Source organism: Calidris pugnax, unplaced genomic scaffold (genome assembly GCF_001431845.1).
Source record: "Calidris pugnax isolate Ruff unplaced genomic scaffold, ASM143184v1 scaffold111, whole genome shotgun sequence".
Classification (NCBI taxonomy): domain Eukaryota; kingdom Metazoa; phylum Chordata; class Aves; order Charadriiformes; family Scolopacidae; genus Calidris; species Calidris pugnax.
In genome coordinates this window covers 8,488,434-8,508,875 of record NW_015090872.1, presented here as the reverse complement: position 1 = coordinate 8,508,875, position 20,442 = coordinate 8,488,434, and the positions used below count along the sequence as shown (strand labels likewise).

Below are 20,442 nucleotides of genomic sequence, written 5' to 3'. Positions count from 1 at the left end.
CTAGTCATCAAGCCTATTATTCACTGGATGTTCCTGTAAATCACATTTCTAGAGCGAGTGCATGTTTCAGTGTTCATTGTGTTACAGTTCTGTTACTGTGATTCCAGACACAAAACTGATGGTAATGAGGAGATTTTTCCAAAATTACATGAAATTACATCTTCTCTCTTGTGCACATCTACCAGAGATGGACTGAACTCAACACAGAGATGTAGACTCAAATTCAATTTTACATGCATCTTTGAAAAAAGGAACCAGTTTAAAAAGAAGTTTATTTTTTAATTTTATTCTGGTTAGAAACACAGTTATCATCTACTTTCCCCATCTCTTTCCTGAAGAGAAGGGGTGATAGAAGGTAATAAAGGGAACAACTCATCCCCAGAAGTTGTTCAAACATCCAGAGGCATTTTGGGACTCTAAGTAGCCAGTGTTTGATGCAGGCATTGAGATTTGGCCTCAGTTCCTTCAGCTTAGCTCTAGGAGGACTGAAAAACCACTAGAGGACAAATCCCTGCAAGCATCACCTTATGGAGGTGTCCTCCCCATCAGCTGCATCCAACAGGTTTTACCATAGAACAGACTGAGGCAGAATTGTGCAATAACTGCCAAATACATTGATACTCAATAGAGTTTTGTAATCAGTCACATATGTACACAGAATTGTTTGGATAGAATAAATGTGTCCCATATGGAAAAGCCCAATGTAATACAACCAACAACATTTATGGGAACAAAGAGCACACTGCTGTAGCCAGCTTCAGGGACTGTAGAGGCCTCAATAGTGCTTACTGGCAAGCGGCTTCCAGTTCCTGTCATGACAAATCTGTGAACAAGCACATGGTTCATCATTAGAAGACATCTCAGCACGATCTCTTCAGAGAGGAAGCCAATTACAAACTCCCCAAGTGGCAGGAGGGCAGCACGCTGCCAATATAGACTGCTTCGATCCTGACTGCTGTTCTGATGAAAACGCAGATGATTTTTCTTGACATGACATAAATAAGATCACGGCAAAAGATTATGTTACAGGTGAATTAGTGCCTCCATGTAACGCACTCATGGCCCATCAAACACAGCCTGGAACAATTAAGTTCATGTAATGTGCCTCAGTTCCACATTTCTGTCTGAACCTCCGATTTAGCTAACAGACTTTCAAAAACAAATTATAGCCAGACAAGACCTTATTGATTATACATGTGCAGATGTTGAAAAGCAATTATTATTTGAACTAAAGTTATTATTACTGCACAATCCAAATGTTTCCTCTTGATTTACTTTCTCCTATCACTGTTAGAAGGTAGATCCTAATTACTCTTAGCCACAATAAAGTTACACTGCCAACCCTTGAAAGATATTACCATCCTAGGTCATGGTGTCTTCCTTAAGAGGCCTTCAAAAACACAAAAGGTGTATAAAGAGATTAGAAGGCAATCTGCAATTGTGCAGTTCCATTGGAAGCATTATCTCTGTTCATAATGATGGTCAGATGACCCTAAAATAAAACAGAACTTCTGAAATGCTGTTCTTGATAAGAATCTCAGAAATCCTGCCTGAAAAGTTACTCTCTGTCCTGTTTGCCAGATCAAGAAAAGAGAGAAACACACAAATCAACAAAAATCCCTCATACACAAAGTCCTTTTTTTTTTTAGTATTAGCCAGCAGCGGCATGAAAAGCACACCTCCCAGGACATGTGTGTATTGAGAGGGGGTTTAACATACCTGTTTCCTTCTCCCCTCTATTCCCAGAGAATAAAGTTTGACACATTTATTATGGCAATTTGACATACACTGCAACTTCACTAGTGATGGTCTGAACGTTTCAGTTGTGCTCATGGGCGGCCCGGGGGATTCCTAGAGGAACTGGAAATGGATGTACACTGCTTGCGACCCCTGCTTCACAAAGGTGAAGGCAAATGGAAGGAGCAGGCATCCCGTACCCATCCCTCGCACTACCCACGCAGCCTGCGCGGGCTGGCACTCCTCCTCCTCCGAAATAACCATCCCTGGCCGCTGGCTCCGCGCTGCCGTGCAGAGGGGCACCCGTCCTGCCCGTCCCCCGCCTCGGGCACCTCCTCACTGCCGGAGGAGCGGCGCGGAGCGGCGGTCGCCGCAGCGGGCGGGGATGGTCCGGCTGCGGGCGCACCAGCGGACGGGGCGGGTGTAGGAAAAGGGGTGGAAGTGGGAGGGAGACGGGTCAGAGGGGTCCGTCCCGGGAGATGGGTGGGGAGAGTCAGCGGGCGAGCTGGGCTGTGCCGCAACGCCCCTCGCTATAAATGGAGCGGGAGGAGCGGTGCGGCCGGGCAGGGAGACCGCGCAGAGTCCAGCCCGCTGCCGAGCCAGCGCCGTCGGGGCTGAGCCGCCCGCCCCAGCCGGGCTCCGGCCGCTCCTCGCCCCGGGGCCGGCCCCTCCGCCGAGCCAGGTAAGGCGCGTCCCGCCGCCCGCCACCGTGTGCCCGCCCCGCCGCCGGAGCCCGGCCGGCAGCCTGCCGTCCCCCCTGCCCCTCGGGAACCCGCTGCCCGCCCCGGGGGAAGGAAGGGGTTTGCGGCTTCCGAGTGAGCCTCCCGCTGAATCTATACTTTGTTTAGATGACGGCTCCGCACCGGACAGATCGCAGGCACCTAAGCTCTGAGCCCTGGCTCGCCCCCCGAGGCTGCTCGCTGAGCCCCACAGCTCCCCGAGCCCCACAGAGTCGCGGGCACATCGTGTGTGCGGGCTCTGGTGTCCTGTCAGCGGCTGGCAGGGAAAGCCAAGGCAGCCTTTGACAGCGGGCACAGCACCCGGGGCAGTGACACCTTCTCACCGTCAAGGCTCCTCCCAGCAGCCTGCAAGAGGCAGCCCTGCTCTCTCTAGGCAAGATCCAGATAGATAGCACTTGAAATTTTTTTTTACTGTGCTAAGCCCGTGGTATAAATTAATCAAAAAGAGAGAAGAAAATAACAAAAAGCATTGCTGATTATTTTTTAGACTTTGTGCAAACAACTTACACCCATTAGCAACTAGTATTGGTTTCACCAAAATTCTGTAGCGTATGCACTCCGTAACCAGACTTATCCATTTTCTGCAGAAAAAAAAAAAGGGAGCGGGGGAGAGCACTGCAGAGATTTTAGTTAGTAAAAGTTAAAAATACTTTCTCTTCCCCCCCCCTCCCCCCCCTCTATTGGTCAGCTCCTAAACTTAGCTGGGGCTCTCAAAAATTAAACTGGACTGGAGTTTTTCAACATGTTCAGGTGAAATCCTGTAACATATCTACTGTCCATCCACTCTTCATGCACTAAAACACTTAAAATGCTGTCACTTATTGTCAGGCACATAAGCCCTATATTCTTCTGAGCAAATCAGCTTGCATGAGTAGTTAGATAAGTCAATCAGATCAGATTACAAACAGTAAACTTCCAGGATTCAGTTACGTCCATTTCTATATTTCTGCAAACCCACTGAATGGATGAGATGTATGGCGATAAGCAGCAGCAGGATTCTGGCCATGGCAGGCTACAGCTCACTGTAAATTTCCATCCCTTCCATGAGCACCAGTACTTGTTTTGATGTGTTGGGTAGCATGGGACTGGCTACTAACGGGCTCAGTAAAATTACAAGTCCCAAAAAGGAATGAAGTTAAAGAGAGACTTTTCATTTGGTTTGGTTGCTGGATTTTTTGGGGGGGTGAAGAGTGTGTGTGTTATGTCTTCTCTTTTCACTTGTATTAACCCACACCACTAACGTGATTAGACTTTTGCCTGAATAGGAGGAATGAATATGGCCTGAAGCAGGTAATTATCGCAGTGATGTAGGAAGGCTCTTTTAGCTCTGTTTTACTGTTAGACAAATGTTTCACACCGCTGATTATGGCTGTCTATCTCACTTGTTACAGCATCACAGAATCATACGGGTTGGAAGGGACCTCTGGAGATCATTTAGTCCAAACCCCCCTGCCAGAGCAGGTTCACCCTACTCTTTTAAATTACAGCATCTTTCAAAAATGTAAAGTGCCTACAAATGAAGCTTTCACTGTGTATTAAGAATTTTAACTACATGGCTTTCCAGCAGGAATGTGGTATTTCTGTACACCTTTCCTCTCTACAACTTGAGCTACACAGCAGAGAAAAGTCAGTTAATATTATAGAGTTTATGTTGCTCAACTAAGAAAGCAAAGTGGTCCTGTATGATTAAGAGAGGAAAGCTGGAAGGGACCTTTAAAGGTTGTCTATTCCAAGCCCAAGCAACGATCAGGGAATGTCCTACCTTCCTGGTTGGAAACAGTACCTTGCTTGGGTCGGACATGGGTAACCTGCAGCTAGAAGTTACTAGTTTAAAAGGCAATAAATACCAGCCTGAAATGTCAGTATCCACAGCACCGCAAAAGCCAGGAGAGTGCTGCCTTTTGGTTTAAAATGTCACAACTCTACAACCTGCTTTTTACAGTCCACTTGGAACAATACGGTCCATGATTTGTATTTGTGTTACCTGCTGAATGAATATTATTATCTTTAATTGCATTAAATATCTGAAAATATATCTCGCTTCTTTTTGCTATTTCTAGTACTATTAAAACAGAGGTAGATGCAGAACCTAAACATGGTGATTTTAATTACATTTTCTAGAATAGTACTGTTGAAGCATATGGACTGTGCTTGCAGATATGGAGATATGTGTTAATTCCCATTAAAACATGTATTTCAGATAATGGGTACTCACTGCATTTTCCTACACTCCTAAGTTTTCTGCACTGTGGTAATTTTATCTTCTGTGTTTGTTGAAGGAAGACATGTAGGTACTCCTTTTCTCTGGCAATGCCTATAGCACCTTACTACAGTTCCAGTCATTAGTATGGTAACTTAAAATTACATAAATTGCAAACTCTCGTTACACTATCCTAGTTAAACTGTTGTTTATGAAAAAGTATAATGCATTAAAACATTGCTGAAAATGTTTTAAGCAATCACAAATTACTCTCATTTGCTCACTACCTCTCCTTTTTCTCTGGTCCTTCTTGAGGTCCAGAAGCTACTAGTGTCACCAGGAGTATTCATAATGTCTCCTATGGCTATTGCTGCCCAAATTTTGGGGCATCTAATCACACTGTGGGAAGCAGCAAGTTGTTTCCAAGTGGTTGGCATGTATCTCTGTTCCCCACACTTCAAGTCTCCTTTTCTGCCTTGGTAAGTTCATAGAAGGTCACATTCTGTCTTGAGTTGGATAGAGAACATGGATATTTATGCATCATTTTAGTTAAATGCTATGTCTGACTCATATTACATGGTTAATCTTGTGCTTTTTATAGCTCAGTGTAATGTTTGTCTTCCAGGAGACTCCTCAATAAGAGGAGAAACAGACTAAAATTTAATTTAGATATGTTATACCTAAAGCTGAGTTGGGGAAACAGGTTATCAAGATTCATCAGCATATGAATAGCTCTACTTAGGCAGCATATTAGATTTCACTGAATTTTTAGAGTTGGAAGGGACCACAGAGATCATCTAGCAGGATTGCTTCAGCAGATATGCCAAAGAAAGTGGCTAAATGGCTAAGTTAGGGGAAGGGGAGTGGGCAGCAAAGCAAGATAAACCCCTTGCCTATTTGTGATGGCAACCCAAAAACATATCTCCTCTGGCACCCAAAGTACTAACGTGAAGAGAGGTCTGAGAGTTTAAACAAAACCACCATAGTTGTTTCCTTAGCTGTAATGACGGGGACTTGGGCAGTTAAGGGAAACAGCACAAATTGAGTGAAAGAGACTACTTATTTGACGGAATAGGATCAGATCTGTTCCAACAAATAATAGCACAGAGAAGAAAAAGGAAGTAAAATGAACAATAGCCTCACAATTGCTCTAGATTGCAATGCTAGTTAAAGAGTATTTACACATCAGATACCTTGCAAATTCTTAGATCCATTGATTTTAAACTGTTGTCATTCTCATAGAATTCTGAAGACAAAATGGGAAAAGTACATCACTTATTCAAGAAGAGAGGGGAAAAGGGAAGGAAGGCTAATTTTTTCTTTTCACTACTGTAGGGTTAGTTTCCACCACACTAACAGGGATAAACAGGTTGCTATTGCTGATAATTGAACCCCAGCTACTTATCAAGACAGGATGGCTACAGGTTCCACTTGAGAACTGGAATACTATTTGCAATACTATTTTCCAGATCATTCAGAAAACAGTTCTGGAATTAAAATTTTATGCAAAGTTAAAATTTTGGCATATACACACCAGGTGAGTTCAAATACATTGCAAAGTTTTGAGTAGGTGGCAATGTAATTTACTCTTAGCGCTTAAAGATGTATGAACCTCATGTATGAGGCCCAAATGCTGCAGCCTGAAGATCCGAAAGGCTCCAGCAGAGCTTTTTTCTTATACACAGCTACTATTGCACAGCAAGTTACTAACCACAGTATCATTTTCTGTCTCCTCCTTCTGGTCTTAAAAACCCTGCAGTGAGAAGCAAACCAGTAAGCTTTTGCTAACCACAATATTTCTTTTAGTTCCCGTTCCATCAACAAATTTGTCTCTTCAGATCACTTTCACTGATAGACAGTCATCGTACTCAGAGCACTCTGCATGTTCTGTACCATGTTCTACAACTTATCCTTTGCTACAAAAAAAATATAATTTGACAGATGTACCCTAGAAGAATCTCTGTCATTTTTGAACATTTTAGAGAATTTAACCAATCTGACAAACAAGGGGAGTTATGATACTTATTCTTGATTATTTGTTTTTTTACCTCAGCTGTAACAAAGAAGTGAAAAGAAGTTATCTTGACTCTTAAGTCCTAACAGCTGTGCTTGTTTGAGACAAAGCACATAGGAAATAGAATGGCTGGTCTGATCATTTATGGCCTTACCTTTAGATAAATGATGGATTATACTAAAATTACCTCGAGCTTTCAAGTGAATTGCAACTAAGGGTAGGAAAATATCATGCTCCAAATAGCATGCTGTTAGTATTCTCTGTTGCACCATCATCTGAAAGAACTACAGATTTGGGGCTGTCAGGTGTCTTTTCCAATTTTCATTCCATTTGGGTTTTGTTTGATAGCAAAACCATCCAGGTATCAACTATATAACAACGTTAGCTAGAATGCTTGGTAACTATCTGTGGTGTTTATCTCCTTTTATTGTAGTTGAGTAGCATTTCTCTTACAGGCACAGAAAATGGGTAATAGCTGAAGATGACCTCACAGCAGGAAAGTGAGATCAGATTGGCAATGCATCAGTGAGTGGCATGATTGAAGACAAGACAAAAAGCAGGCTACAGCAAAAGGTAACTGGCAATATCTAAAGAAACTGATACTGAATTTGGGCAAGGTCAATATTTAGACAGTGTTTCATTGTTAGAGGTGAAAGCTATAATTAGAGTTGTGGCCAGAACAAAGAGTGATTTAACTAAATGCCTAATTTCAGCTAATTTACCTATTCCTTTATTTACTTCTATGTCAAACAAGTTTGTAAGTTACTGACTGATCGTTGGCTTGTGGAATCTAATAATCAGTAGATGAAATATAGGAACAGGAATAGAAAATAAAACAGTATTCCTCAGTCCTCTCAGTTTTCTGAAAACTGAGAGGGATACGCTGACTACTGTGCCTCTGCGTTTCTAGCTCAGAGGAACCCATGCAAATAGTAAAACATTCCAGAAAACCACTGAACAGCTGTACTTTTATGTTGGGGGGCTTACGCAAGGGAGAAAAATGCACTAGTTGACTTTCCTAAAAAATGTTCTGTTGGCAGTTATCTTCTATTTAACCCTGCTTTAGCATCATCACAGCCTGGCCAGACCCTTTACTTGAAGCACACAGCACATAATGTACAAATATGCAGCCTGAACTTGTTTATTGAGGAAACATGCATGCCCCTCCCAAGCCAAGTTTATAGGATGTATGGCGCCTACTCGTCTTTTTCTTTATAAACTCACACTGGTTTTCGTCTTTTCTCCTTTCTCCCCCCATTCTTGTTACCCAAGCCTATAAGTCTATGCAATTTTCCTTCAACCCCCACATTGAGGTACACTAAGTCCAAGAGTTAGTCTGCTACCACTCAATTTCTGGCAGTTGCTCAGGATTTCCTCCCTCCTCAGGTTCTTTACTTAATGTACAACAATAAGAAATGGAAAGCATGGGGCAGGAATCAACATCTGTTCTCAAACTGGGACTCTAGCTCTGCTGTTAGATTTCTGTCTTTGTTTTCCTGTTATTAGCCAGTTACCATAAGACAATTACAGTTTTTCTTTTTTTCAAATCAGGCTTTATTTCAGATAAAAGATATTTCTTTACTTAAGTGCTTCCTAAAAAGAACTTCAAAGGAAAGGGCTCAAAAATATATTGCCTTTAAATACATTTTATGATGCTGTTCCATGTTCTTAAACATACCATCAAAAAAAGTCATTCCAGTACAGGACAGCCACACATCCAAACATTTGTTCAACTCAATTGGTAATTTTCCGAGCGCAAAAGTAAAGCTGATGTGGCTTTATTTTGGTTTTACTCTTGGCTTTTTGGAGGGCGCAGCGTTACCCTTTCCTGTGCAGTTATGTTTGCTTGAGAACCAAGACTGCACTTTTTGAGGATGCACTGATTCACAGCACCATAGCTTAGCTTGCACTTTGGCTGTAAGAGCAGCCTTTGTTCTGCTACCTCTGTTGCTGGCGCTGAGTACCCACAAGGAACATCTCAGAGCCAGGACAGCAAAGAGTTCACTAATGAATTTTATTTTCAAAATAAAGCATTAATTTTTACTTTGGAAAAAAAAAACCCACCAGGAAACAAGCTGTACAAATTTGGCAGAACATCTATTTTAGTATCATTCTATTAAGTGTGCCACCTTCCAGACAAAGCACTAGGGATCATAGTATCTTGTTTTCCTCATGGGCGATAATACCTTTCACACTGACGTGAATTAAGGTGTCTGTATTGGACCTTTCATTCTATTTGATTAACCCCTTAGCAACTCACTAGTCCAATTGACTTGTACAAAAATCACAGATCCTTTGCTTGTCTTAATATTTGGCCACTCGGATTTTCTTCTAGTCCTCATAATGACCTGCCCTTAACAGGAGTTTTGTGCAGGTGACAGCACTATCGGGCCTCTATGTTTTCCATGTTATACTTCGTAACAGTTACAATGATACTAATTTCTCTTGGGTTTAGTTGCATTACCATTGTAAAAGATTTTTTTGGTCTGAATAAACTCTTGTACTTTACCAGTTAGTCATACTGTTTTCTTTCCTTTCTGCCTTTGGTTCTCTTTTTCTGACCCTAATGAGGTATTCGTTAAGAAGCCTCCATGCTGATCCTTTGCTTTTAATCTTTTAACTTTTCCCTCCGGGCTGTTCCTAACATTCTCATTTAAGGACGAAAATCCTTTTCTGAGGCGTATTGCAATTGTGTGATATTCTCCCACTGTAAGGATATCTAAATTAATTATATGAAAAAGAAGTAATCAAGTGTCTCAACCAGAGACAGTGAACCAAATCTTAATACAGGTTGCTGAATTATGACCCATGAAAGACAAAGCTTTCTCTGAACAAAGGTGTTCAAATCTAATGTCCATTTCCTTGCCCAGAAATCCACAATACTTTGTTTTACTGAACAAGTGAAAGAAAATGATTATTTTTCATCATGAAGTCAAAAGAAAGTAAGAGTTCCATGTGAAGTTTGTTTTCCCCAGAGCTGTAACACTTGGACTAGCGGGAAGTTATGTGGAAATCACTTGCCATGGTGTTGGAAACAGGGATAAAACTTCCACATTAATTAGTTTAGTTAACATGACAGATACTTTAGTGATATCTGTATGTCTGTGTTCACGTAGACATGCTGCACCTGTATGTGTGCTTGTTGTTCAGTTAATGTTTTAATTACTGAAAGCAAAACCTTCTATCAGTCACTAAACGCGTTGGTGATAGGCAAGAAACAGGGCTGTGATTTGTTTGAGGTTTTTAGAGAGGGAAAGTCCTTGTAGATAACAATTTGGAACATGAACTACTCAGCCAGCTCTACTAATTTCCATTAGATTAGGAAGTGGAACACCTCTGTTTGATGGACGTCTCTCCATTTCCGGAGCAGAAGCAGAAGGTTTTAAGTGTTTCTTTCTCTCCCACTTTTTGACAGATTAGCAACATTGCAGATGAAAATAACTGTGTTGCTCTGCACAATACATTTCTAAAGCTTGCTATTCATTAATTTACATTTTCCTTCTATGTTTATAGAGGAGGAAAAAGTAAAAATAAGAAACACATGCTGCAGAAGGGATTGCGTATTAAGCCGGGGGAGCTCTCAGGTGTATCATGGCTCCACTCTGGTGATTTAGCTTAATGGCAGGAAAATGTCCTTTTGAGGACTCATGTACAGGTGAGGTCTCACACACATCAGAATCTTCCGACGCACGTCAAAATGCTCCTGATTTGCTGCACGACTTTGAGCATATTTACATATGTAACCTCATTGCTCATCATGTTGTTATTATCTCACTTTTAACTATGGAAAGTTGTTCAGGAGCTTAAATTGCGTACATAATGTTAACTTTTGCCTCTGCATCTTCTAGCTTAGCAGAAGAAGAGTATCGCAACTGTGGGAGAGTAGGCAAGTGACACAGCAGTCCCTGAATAAACTAAACTACCGGGACAAAGCAAGGAAGCCTCTATTTGGACTAACCTGAAATTCCACAAAGAAGTCCTATCACCTCCCATCTTTGTCTACAAAGATTTTAACTGTGTCCCCTACCCTTCCTTCTGCAAACTCCTTTGCCTAGAGGAAGCAACAAAAACCTAACTAAAACATCACTTTCAGTAGTTTCATACTAGTAACACCACTGATTTTGAGTTGCATCTTTCATGGTAAAGCTGTAAAACAAAAAAAAGGCCAAAAAGCTTGCACCTAGATTCAGAAAAATCCTTTTGTCCCCGAAGTAGGTGATTTGTGTCATGAGGAAACAGTTTTCTATTCTGATCTCTGCCAGTGACAGAGTATTCTGACAGTGATTGCCTATTTCTGTGGGCATGGCACTCATGCATTAACCATTTTAGAACATTACCATTTCTCATTTAGATGCACTAAATCCCATTTTCTGCTAAATTATCAGCCACCACTAATATAACGAAGAGTCTGAACTTATGCAAATTTTACCTGTTTTTACCCATAGGCTGGTAAGTGTATACTCCATATCTGGACTTTCACAGAGTAAATTGTAATAACCCCCTTACAGCCAGTTTTAATTTGGCTATACTGGTTTTTTAATTTATTTTTTTTTTGCCTCCCTGTGGTAATACTTATTTTCCATCCTTTAATGACACACCATTTTGTTATTTTAACATTTTTAACAGAATTTGAGAGGTATTTTATCCTTTACCTCATTTTTTTCCTCAATGGACTAAAAAGCAGAAGAGACCCAGGTTTCACAACAGACCACATCTCATTTCACACACATTACATCACAGTACAGCTACCCATAATAAACTAAAAGATATAATCATTTACCTTTGTCATTGGCTCATCTAAGCTGGGATTGTGGAAACTCCTTATCATGGGAGGCAGGGTAGTCTAAAGAAGTGCACCGCAGGAGTAGACCATGTCCCTGTAGAAAAAGAATGTGTGTTTTAGAAATTGCTCTGGCCATCAGCCATGTAAAGTGATTCACATTTCTAATATTTTAGGCTTCAAATTAACATACAGCAATGTGTTAGAGTTTATATGCTGCAAAAACTATGAGGAAGAGCCAATGCCTACGTGTGTCCTCTCATGTCTTGGAGTCAGTAACAGAATAACAGTTTGTGAGCAAGGAATCTCCATGAGACACTAATATTTTGGGGCTCAGGTCTACAAGCCATTATCTACATGAGTAGCTGTTACTCTCAAGGCCCCAAGACATTACTTATACCGTAATTGTGATCATAAACTGAAAAATCCCAGAATGCAAATAATAACCTCTAAAGTGGCAAAGATTTCTTTTGTCTCCCAAAAGAAAGATTTATGTAGCACTCCTGAGATTACTAACCTCTCACTCCTTTCTGCTATATAAAAATAATTTCCACATGCTGTGAATTTTCATTGTGTGTTTTAATAGAGGAGGGGATAACTCTTCCTTTCCTACTAACACCAGTACATCTGATTCATTAAAACCTTTGTGTTTGGATTCCTTAGCAAAGCCCAGACTCTTTCCTTTACCCATCCAAAATGTTTCTGTCTGCATCTTCCACATTGCCCATGCCCTTAATATCATGATGCTTTGAAAAGTCACCGTTCATACATCACCAAAAGAGCAACAATCTACTTGAGATAGTTCCAGCATTTGCTTTGCTTTGTCAGTAGTACTTGCAACATCCCCTCCAAAGGGGTACATTTCCCAAAGTTTGGCTGAGTTTCAGTAGCTTTGTAGAATCCATGCAGTAAATAAGTTTCTAAGTTAGCAAAACCAACTTCCTTCTTACAATAGTCTGTGCCTTTTGCAGCAGCACTTTAAAGCATCATCCTTTCCTGTGTTCTAGATAACAGAAATGCATCATTTCTGCTACAGGATCTTTGATGCTTGTAGGATCCACACTTTCCTGTTTTCAAGAAGTTGTAAAAATAAAAAGCTCACAGTGGGAACAATGTTCCATCAAAAGACCAGCTCCGGCATTGCTACAAGGCAAGTTTCTTGATGCCTCTGTGAAAATAGAGAAAGAGCGAGTGGCTGAAGTACAGACAAGTCAGCTGGTTCAATCACAAAATAAGATTATGCCAGTAAGAAAAGAAATCCAGAAAACTTGCCTTTAAACTTGAGCGTTGGCGATGATCTCAGTTTGACAATCGTATTGACAACTTTTCAATAGTTTTGAATTTCAAAATGGGCATAAAACCCCTAAAGATTGGTAGTTCTACACAGGATCTTTGTATGCAAGTACTGTTTCTTCCTGTCAGAGATAGCTCTGGGCTCAGCAATTCTTGGCACAATTGGAACCTCCAAGTTGCATCTGGAGCTGAAACTATTGTCTTTATAAATTCAGATATTGTTAAGAAACAGCAAAACAACAAGCTAATTGCCTAGATATCTCTCTGTGCTGCTCAGAACATCTTATCTTCCTTGAACAGCAGTAGAAGAGAAAGGCTGTCTTACATTCTCCCCAAAAAGTCACTCTCCAGGTGATACCTACCTTCTACTGAACCAGTGAAACCATTGACTAATACTGAGAAGATCTGGACAGTGAAACTAAGATCTTTTTCAGTGTTGGATGCACAAAGGCATTCACACCAGCAAAAAAAAAAAAGAATGACCAGAGGCCAGTGATATTCAAAACAGCATGGAAAATTTCTTGTAACCTCTTATTAAGCTCTGTGTGCTTGAAATCACAGTAATACATCACAGTAATTCTCCAACGAGCTGGGAAGGAAGAACAGCTGTTGTTATTGTTATTTTCATATAGTTATGGAGGTACCCACAAGCATCAGTGAAGAAGACCACATAGTTTTAAATACGGATTAATAGGCATATGAAATTTCCAGTAAGTCAAATTGCAATTTTATACATGATCTGAAAGGAGCTAAGATGCCTCACACATTGTATCTGATCTCTGCTTTGTTAGAAGAGGGGCACGATAAGGGCTTTCACCAGTGCTTTTTATTTCAGTAAGTTTTTTTTCTCTCTTGCCTCTCCACAGCCTTTTTAATAAAGGCTGAAATATAGATCTGGATCAAGCCCAGAATTAATGTAAATTTCCTTACTTCTCAGGTTGTAGAAGTTCACAGTAGAAACTTATGATTCATTCTGTATGGAAATAATGATGGCAATAGAAATTTTAGGTGTGTGGTTAGGTATGCAGAAGCTACATTTGTGTATGATGTGCAGTGTTGTGAAATTAAAAAAAAAAGAAAAACAAAACTTCTTATTCCATGGAATTAAGCTTTCGGAAGAGAAACTTAAAATTCGTCAGATGATTTCACTCACACTTAACAAACCTGAATTTGATTTCTGTCTTTTATTAAAAGTGATCACATGGGGCACACTATATTTTATATAGGCAATTCCAGCTGCAATAAAGGAAATGTTTTAATCCATTTGTTTACTATCACTCAGAGAAAGTAACCGTGCAGCATGTAACCTTTCACAGCTCAAACTAATCTTGCTTTTATTCGTTCTGGGAATTCATGGCTTAATTCTTGTTAACTATTGACTCTTTCGGGTACTTCCAAATATCCTAAAGATACTACATAACCAAGGATCAAATCTGAAGTTATGAATGTACAGTAAGCTGTATATTCATAACAAAACAGCACTTTACGTTGTGTTGCCCTTCAAATATCTTTTCACGTCAGTGCTGAAGACCCTAGAAATTTTAGTCCTACCTCAATCTGAAACAGATTTATTTTCTCTTTCCTGGCACCTAATGTGCCGTAAATGGCATTGTTAGCAATATGAAGAGATGGCATGTCCCTGAGAAGCAGACTTTAGGTTAGCCTGCTAATTATTGATCATTTTTATATCCTAAGAGGGCACCAATCTTCCTCTTTGGTAAAGCTAATGGCTAGAACAGAGGTGCAAAAATCCATGCTGGACTGATAACGATGCCTTCATTTCAAAGTCTTAATATGTCTAAGTGACTTCAGCCTCTAATAGAGGCAATTCTTTACCCTGTGGTATAAACAAGAAGAGTGACTGCCTCCTGCTATAACAATTAGTTTTTCATATTTAAAAACTAATTCAGCTATAGGTTTAATGAGCTAGAGAAGAAAAAGATGATCTTCACTCCTGTCAAGGCAGAGCAACTGAGGTGACTGGGACAAGGGGATATTATATGGGGATATCACATGGAGATTCACCTTTCAGGCATCATCTTTTATGAAACTTAGCTTTTTGACATTTAGTTTTAGAAGTACTGAACTAGAACTAGTGAGCTAGAAATATATTTTACTTTGTATATTTAATTATCTTTTCAGTTTTAAATTACTGCTGTGCGGATAATTTTATAGTCACATCTAAGGATATATAATACCCAAGACATTCTAAAGACCAGAGAGTTTGCAAGACATTCTTGCAGCCTTTGTCAAAGAAAGAACACAGAGATTGCTCTGATGGATAAATATGACAGAAAGAGACCAGAAAATTACATGGAAAAACTAAGATATCTGGAGTATCGGGTACAGTGTCAAGCCAGAACCAGTGATCTCTAAAACCACCGCCTCACTGATCTTCCCCAGGAGATTAGATAAATACACTGTGTGCTGAAAATGGTGACTCCTTCAGTCCAGTTATACATTTATTGAGCCCAGGAATGTTCTTCCCCACCTTAACAACAGAGAAAAAATCACGTGCTTATAGAGGAAAAGGTCCCAGAAAACAATGTTCACATTTAAACCTAAACATAGAGGATCTGAAAAATGAAACCTATAAACTAAAATACTGAAACTTACTCTCAACTGAAAGACTTTTGGCTAACCATAATGAGTGCTTAACTGATAATCAGTCAACAAACTTTTGTACAAAAAAACCCCTTTTCATTGCCGTGCTAGCGTTCACTAAACTACTAAGTTCTAGTGAGGTTGAGAAACACTAGTGAAGTTGAGCAATTCTTCCTTAGCACTAACATCTGCAAGTAAAATTTTATAGAAATATGTACATCAGGATTTCCCAACTTCTGGGAAAAAAAAAACCCAAAACATACATGAGGAGGGAATTGGTAGAGTTAACTTTGGCCAAAGAGTTAAGTAGCATGAAGAAATATTTCCAGTGGTTCTGGACTCTGTAAGTACTGCAAGAGAATATGCAAAAAATAGTCAAGCTTTCACTGCTGCTGCAACTGCTAGAATTCTATCCATGATGTCATTACACTGTAGGCTGTTAAAAAGAGCATGCAGAAAATTTGTCACGTATTACACTGTAGTAATTTTAAGCATTTAATGCCCCAAAAAAGAACTTGAAAGATTTTATTCATCATTCCACAGACCCAAAAATTTGTGTTTTAGAAGTAGCCTTTCACTTACGCCAATTTTTGCCATATGCACTTCTAACGCAAAATCCCTGAGTGTGCAGCTGAAAGATTATTTTTCTTCATTCTGTGTTGTAAATCTAGCCAACTGCTCATTTTCTGTCTCTAAATATCACTTCTATTCCATCTAAATGCTTCTAGTTTTAGCAGCTTCAAGACATAAACCTCATATGCTTGTACCCAAACATCCCTTAAGTGCTGTATAAGCCATTTGACATAAATATAGGACAAGACACTGATTATTTCTACTTACCTGGCATGAGACAGTATAGTTAATATCAGTATTTTTTTCTACTTTGCTTATCTACTAGTTTCCATAAAATAAATGTCACAATATTACATTAGCACCCTTTCTTCTCTCTCTGGATTGAAAGCTGTTTGCCCTTACTAGCATTAAAGAACTATTTAGGTAAATGATTTGAAACATCATCATGCACTGACTGTCTAAAGGGTAATGACAAACCAGGTGTGTTAGTAAGAGGGGAGAAATGGAGGTTAAAAAGTATTAAAGATAGTTACATTTTTAAATTGTTGAATTGTTTACAATTCATGAAATTGAGGTCTAAAAATCACCATTTAGGTAACAACAATTGTGTAGGTTCATGTTGCCTTTCAATTTCCAAAAATCCCTTTAAAAAAAAAAAAAAAGAGAGATTAGTTCTGTAGTGGCATTCTCAACCATAAAAATATCTTCCTCCAAAAAGGAAATTCTCCAAAAAGGAAAATACATGTTTGAGTCAATTAACCTAGAATTATTTTCAAGAATATTCTTTGCGTGATACTTGAAAAAAAGAGTTGTATGATTAACCACGTGCCTAATTAGTTTTAAAATAATCTTTTAGTCTAATGAATAGGTGCCACTATTTTGCCACCTGCATTTTTAAAGTAAACTATACTTTTAGTCTTTCTTTAATAATATTCTTCTTAATTTGGCTCAAAAACTTTAGAGAATTTAAGCTTCATACGTCTTTGAAATAATAAATTATCATGATTTAGTTCCATGGCTTACAAGTGCAAGAATGTTAGCAAAACCAGGAACATACTAGAATAAAGGAAATTGGATATAAGGTAGTAGGTACTAAAATAAACTTAAAATAATTCACTTTGGTACATTATTCTTTACATAAACGCAGAAGTTCAATGACAGATATTTTGCTTTGTGTCTGTTATCTTAAATAATCTTGAAAGAAGATATTTTGAAAAGTGATGACACTTGAATATAAAATAAAGAAATTCTCGTATTTTAAAATAGGAAATACAGACCTCTAGTGGTCAAAATATATATTATGAGTTAAACTTCAAAGCAATTTAAATGTCACTGTGCTTAACTGTGTTACTTTCCTTTTCCTTTACGTTTTCCTGCCCTCTCAGTCATTCAAAAATCACATAACCCCCCAATTCCACTGTTCAGTCATTCCACAAGCACTGATTTTTCCCAGAGGAGAAAGTACTTTCATCTGCCCTTTTCTCACATAAATTTTATGACTGAAACTGAGTACAGTTGAAAGATACTTGGGAAGTGAAGGGAAAATTAATGAGAGTAGTCTGTGAAAACAAACAGAAGAAAGATGTTCATTCTTTTCAGAATAAACTATGAAGCCATCCTACAGAAGGACAGACTCTTTTGAAGTACGCTGGAGGAAATAAATACAGAGGAGTTCTTACAGAGAAGGTCAGAGTATATAAACAGCTCACATTTACAAGGTAGCAATAACTGGTCCTCTGCTAGCAAAAAATAAATAAGAAGCAATTTAGAGTTTTGATGTAATAGAAGAACCAGATCCTAGAAAGATCACAGGCAATTTACTTTCCAGCCATAGAGAGCTAGCACAAATGAAGCAGACCAGCTTCAACCCTTACAAGGTGAAGGCATAAAGAATCCACTCATAGGTTAGGGAATTAAAGAGATAAATACTTTAAAATAAAAAAAAAGGCAACCACCACAAAATTAACAGCAATTTTAACAGACTGGCAGTCGCTTTGTAAAAGACTGAAGAGGAGGACAGCTATTAAAAAAAAAATGCACAGGCCAGTACAAGGTCCTGCAAATGCTGTTTGTTCTGATGGCATTCCACCTCCTGATCCAAAATTACAAAAGCAACAGCCAACTTCAGAGGCACTAATATGGATCTTTTGAAGGTTGCTTTCTGTTCTTGATGATCATGAACTGATGTACAGACAGTGTGCTGGTTCTGTACTGCCTATTGCAGTTCTATTTCAGTAATATTTTAATTTATTGTCATTTGCCATGAAGTCAGACAATGACCTCTGTGGAAGACAGTGGCAGTGATGACAGGGGGCCTATGCACACTGCAAGGCCACAGTACTTTGAATTATGAGCCTTTATTTGCCCAAGTGTTAGCATTTTTCTCCCCCTTCTCAGTTCACCTATCAACTCTGGACTAAAAATACTTAGGAAAGCTGTGAGTGGGGAATACAGACTTGTCAGGAGGAATGGCAGAAAGAAGGAGAAAAGTAAATTTATGGCTTCACAGTCAGGAACACCAGGAAAGCAGGGAAGAGGCTGAAGTAGTCTCATGAAGTAGAAGAAACTAAATTCATTAAGGCAACAACAATAATGGGGGTTGTTCTGCTGGACAGGGAAAAAAAAAAAACCAAAACAAAACAGTGAAATAAAGCATTTGGAAACTGTCATTAGTTTCTCAGCAATTAGAAAAAGAATATAGAAGAAATTAGGAAAGGACAGGGAAAAAACTCTCAAGATAAAGGGAAAAAGCTTATGCCACCAGAAAGAACTAGATACAGTAAATATATAGAACGTATCGATCCAAACATTTTTCAGCCTCTCTTCTTCCCGTGGAATAATTTTCTATAAAAATAGAATGTATCATCCTTTTAAATATGGAAATATCTTCTCATTTGTAAGAAAAGCAAATAATCCACCTACTGTCAGAAGGAAAAAAAAAACGACTCATATTACCTAATGGTGAGGTGGCTAAACTGTGGCAGGGTTGGTCAGTCTGAGTTTATTTAGTCTTTGTCAAAGCAAATATCAAAACCACATTTTTGTTTAAAATCTGACTTGTGACATCTGCTTACCTATTTATAGCTGATGAAGTTCTCACAGAAAGCCACAGTCAGTGCTATCTTATCTTTTGGTAGGCAAAGTGCTGTTTACCTTGCCCAGGCTCAGCATTCCTTCTTGTTTCCACAGGCAGTTTAATTAGGATGCATGTTCACCCAACAGAAGCAATGAATAGAGTGTTAAATAATAGTTGGTAGAGCAGTCTGAAGAAGCATTTCATTATCAGTGACTTATTACAATCATTGTAATTAAAAAAAGATAAAAGGTCGAACAGGACAGTAACATACAACAGGGGTTTGCTGCTCACCAGATAATTTGAGATTGATGTTGCCACACCATCCATAGTCGCATCAATTCAATCCTCTTAGAAAAAGCTCCTTGTGTATCAGCCTTAAAATGATCCAATTATCATCATGTTAACTCAGGTCATTTGAGATGCTTTAAATGGAATTATCAATGTGCACAATTTCAATACTTGCCATTTACTGGCCAGTGGTTTAACCTGCTCTGCTGAATTCTGACAGCATAAAGCTGTACCAGTCATCTATTTCTGTAACATTTTTAAACAATCTGCAGTACTTCCCATTTAGAGGTATCTGCTTTGCATAAAATGTGTATAACCATGATCCTGGGACAAGCAGGTGAACTGTGGCAAGTGAGAATAATCACAAAAATGACAGTGGTACAGAAAAGAAATCATTGCCTGTGAGGAGTTCACACTGTGGCAGCTGCCCTGTCTCACCACTCAGCCTGCTCTGGGCCCATGCACAAGTTTTTCCTTGTGCTCTAAAGTTACAGATATGCTCAAGGCAGCAGATCTTCCTGAAGTTAGCTCTGAAACTTTAGGATTTCCGGGAAATTTAAAAATTCAGTTTGAGACTAGCGGTGCCTTCCTCACTGTGCTTCAAATATAAGACTCATATGAGGTTCATTCTCACTGCAACATTCAAACTGTTTTCAGATGCACATATAGCAACCCATATCTATTTACCCCAAAGCAACCAAATTATGTATTTCTACTTCCTTTTTCATTTACTGAAAATAATGGATTTATTTTTTTATGTTAATTCCTTAGTATAATTTAAAACTGGTAACATACCAAACACATTCTTTGCATAATTCCACTGACTTCAGCATTACACCAAAACCTTTAATTCTAGAAAGGTTACAGTCTTAAACAGATAAATTGAAGCATCATGCTATTTCTTGACCAAATTCCTGATTTTTCATGGGAATTGTTCTGCCTTTTTCACTTCCCAAGCACTCCAAAATAAGCTCAGGGAATTCAATACCTTAGAGCACCAGACATAAGTTTCCCAATTCAATTTTTTTTTTTTTTTAATACATTTCTGAAAATGTAGTATAGTAATTATTACACTTTCCTTAAAGTACATATGCTATTAATTACATCACCTAAAGTTTCTACTGAAGCTTTGAAATA

At 39.0% G+C, this 20,442-nt stretch overlaps 1 protein-coding gene across 3 annotated transcripts in view; it reads left to right on the top strand.

Moving 5' to 3' along the window:
- The first annotated feature begins 2,303 nt into the window (after window positions 1-2,303).
- The window catches only part of AGTR1 (angiotensin II receptor, type 1), a 29,239-nt gene continuing 11,100 nt past the window's right edge, over window positions 2,304-20,442 (top strand). Inside the window, exons 1-2 of one of the 3 annotated variants that reach the window (XM_014945979.1) lie at window positions 2,306-2,419; window positions 7,147-7,264. The gene's annotated coding sequence lies outside the window, so the exon portion shown is untranslated. Of the gene's footprint in view, window positions 2,420-7,132; window positions 7,265-20,442 lie in introns of all 3 variants that reach the window. The other 2 variants (XM_014945981.1, XM_014945982.1) reach the window with 2 other exon arrangements.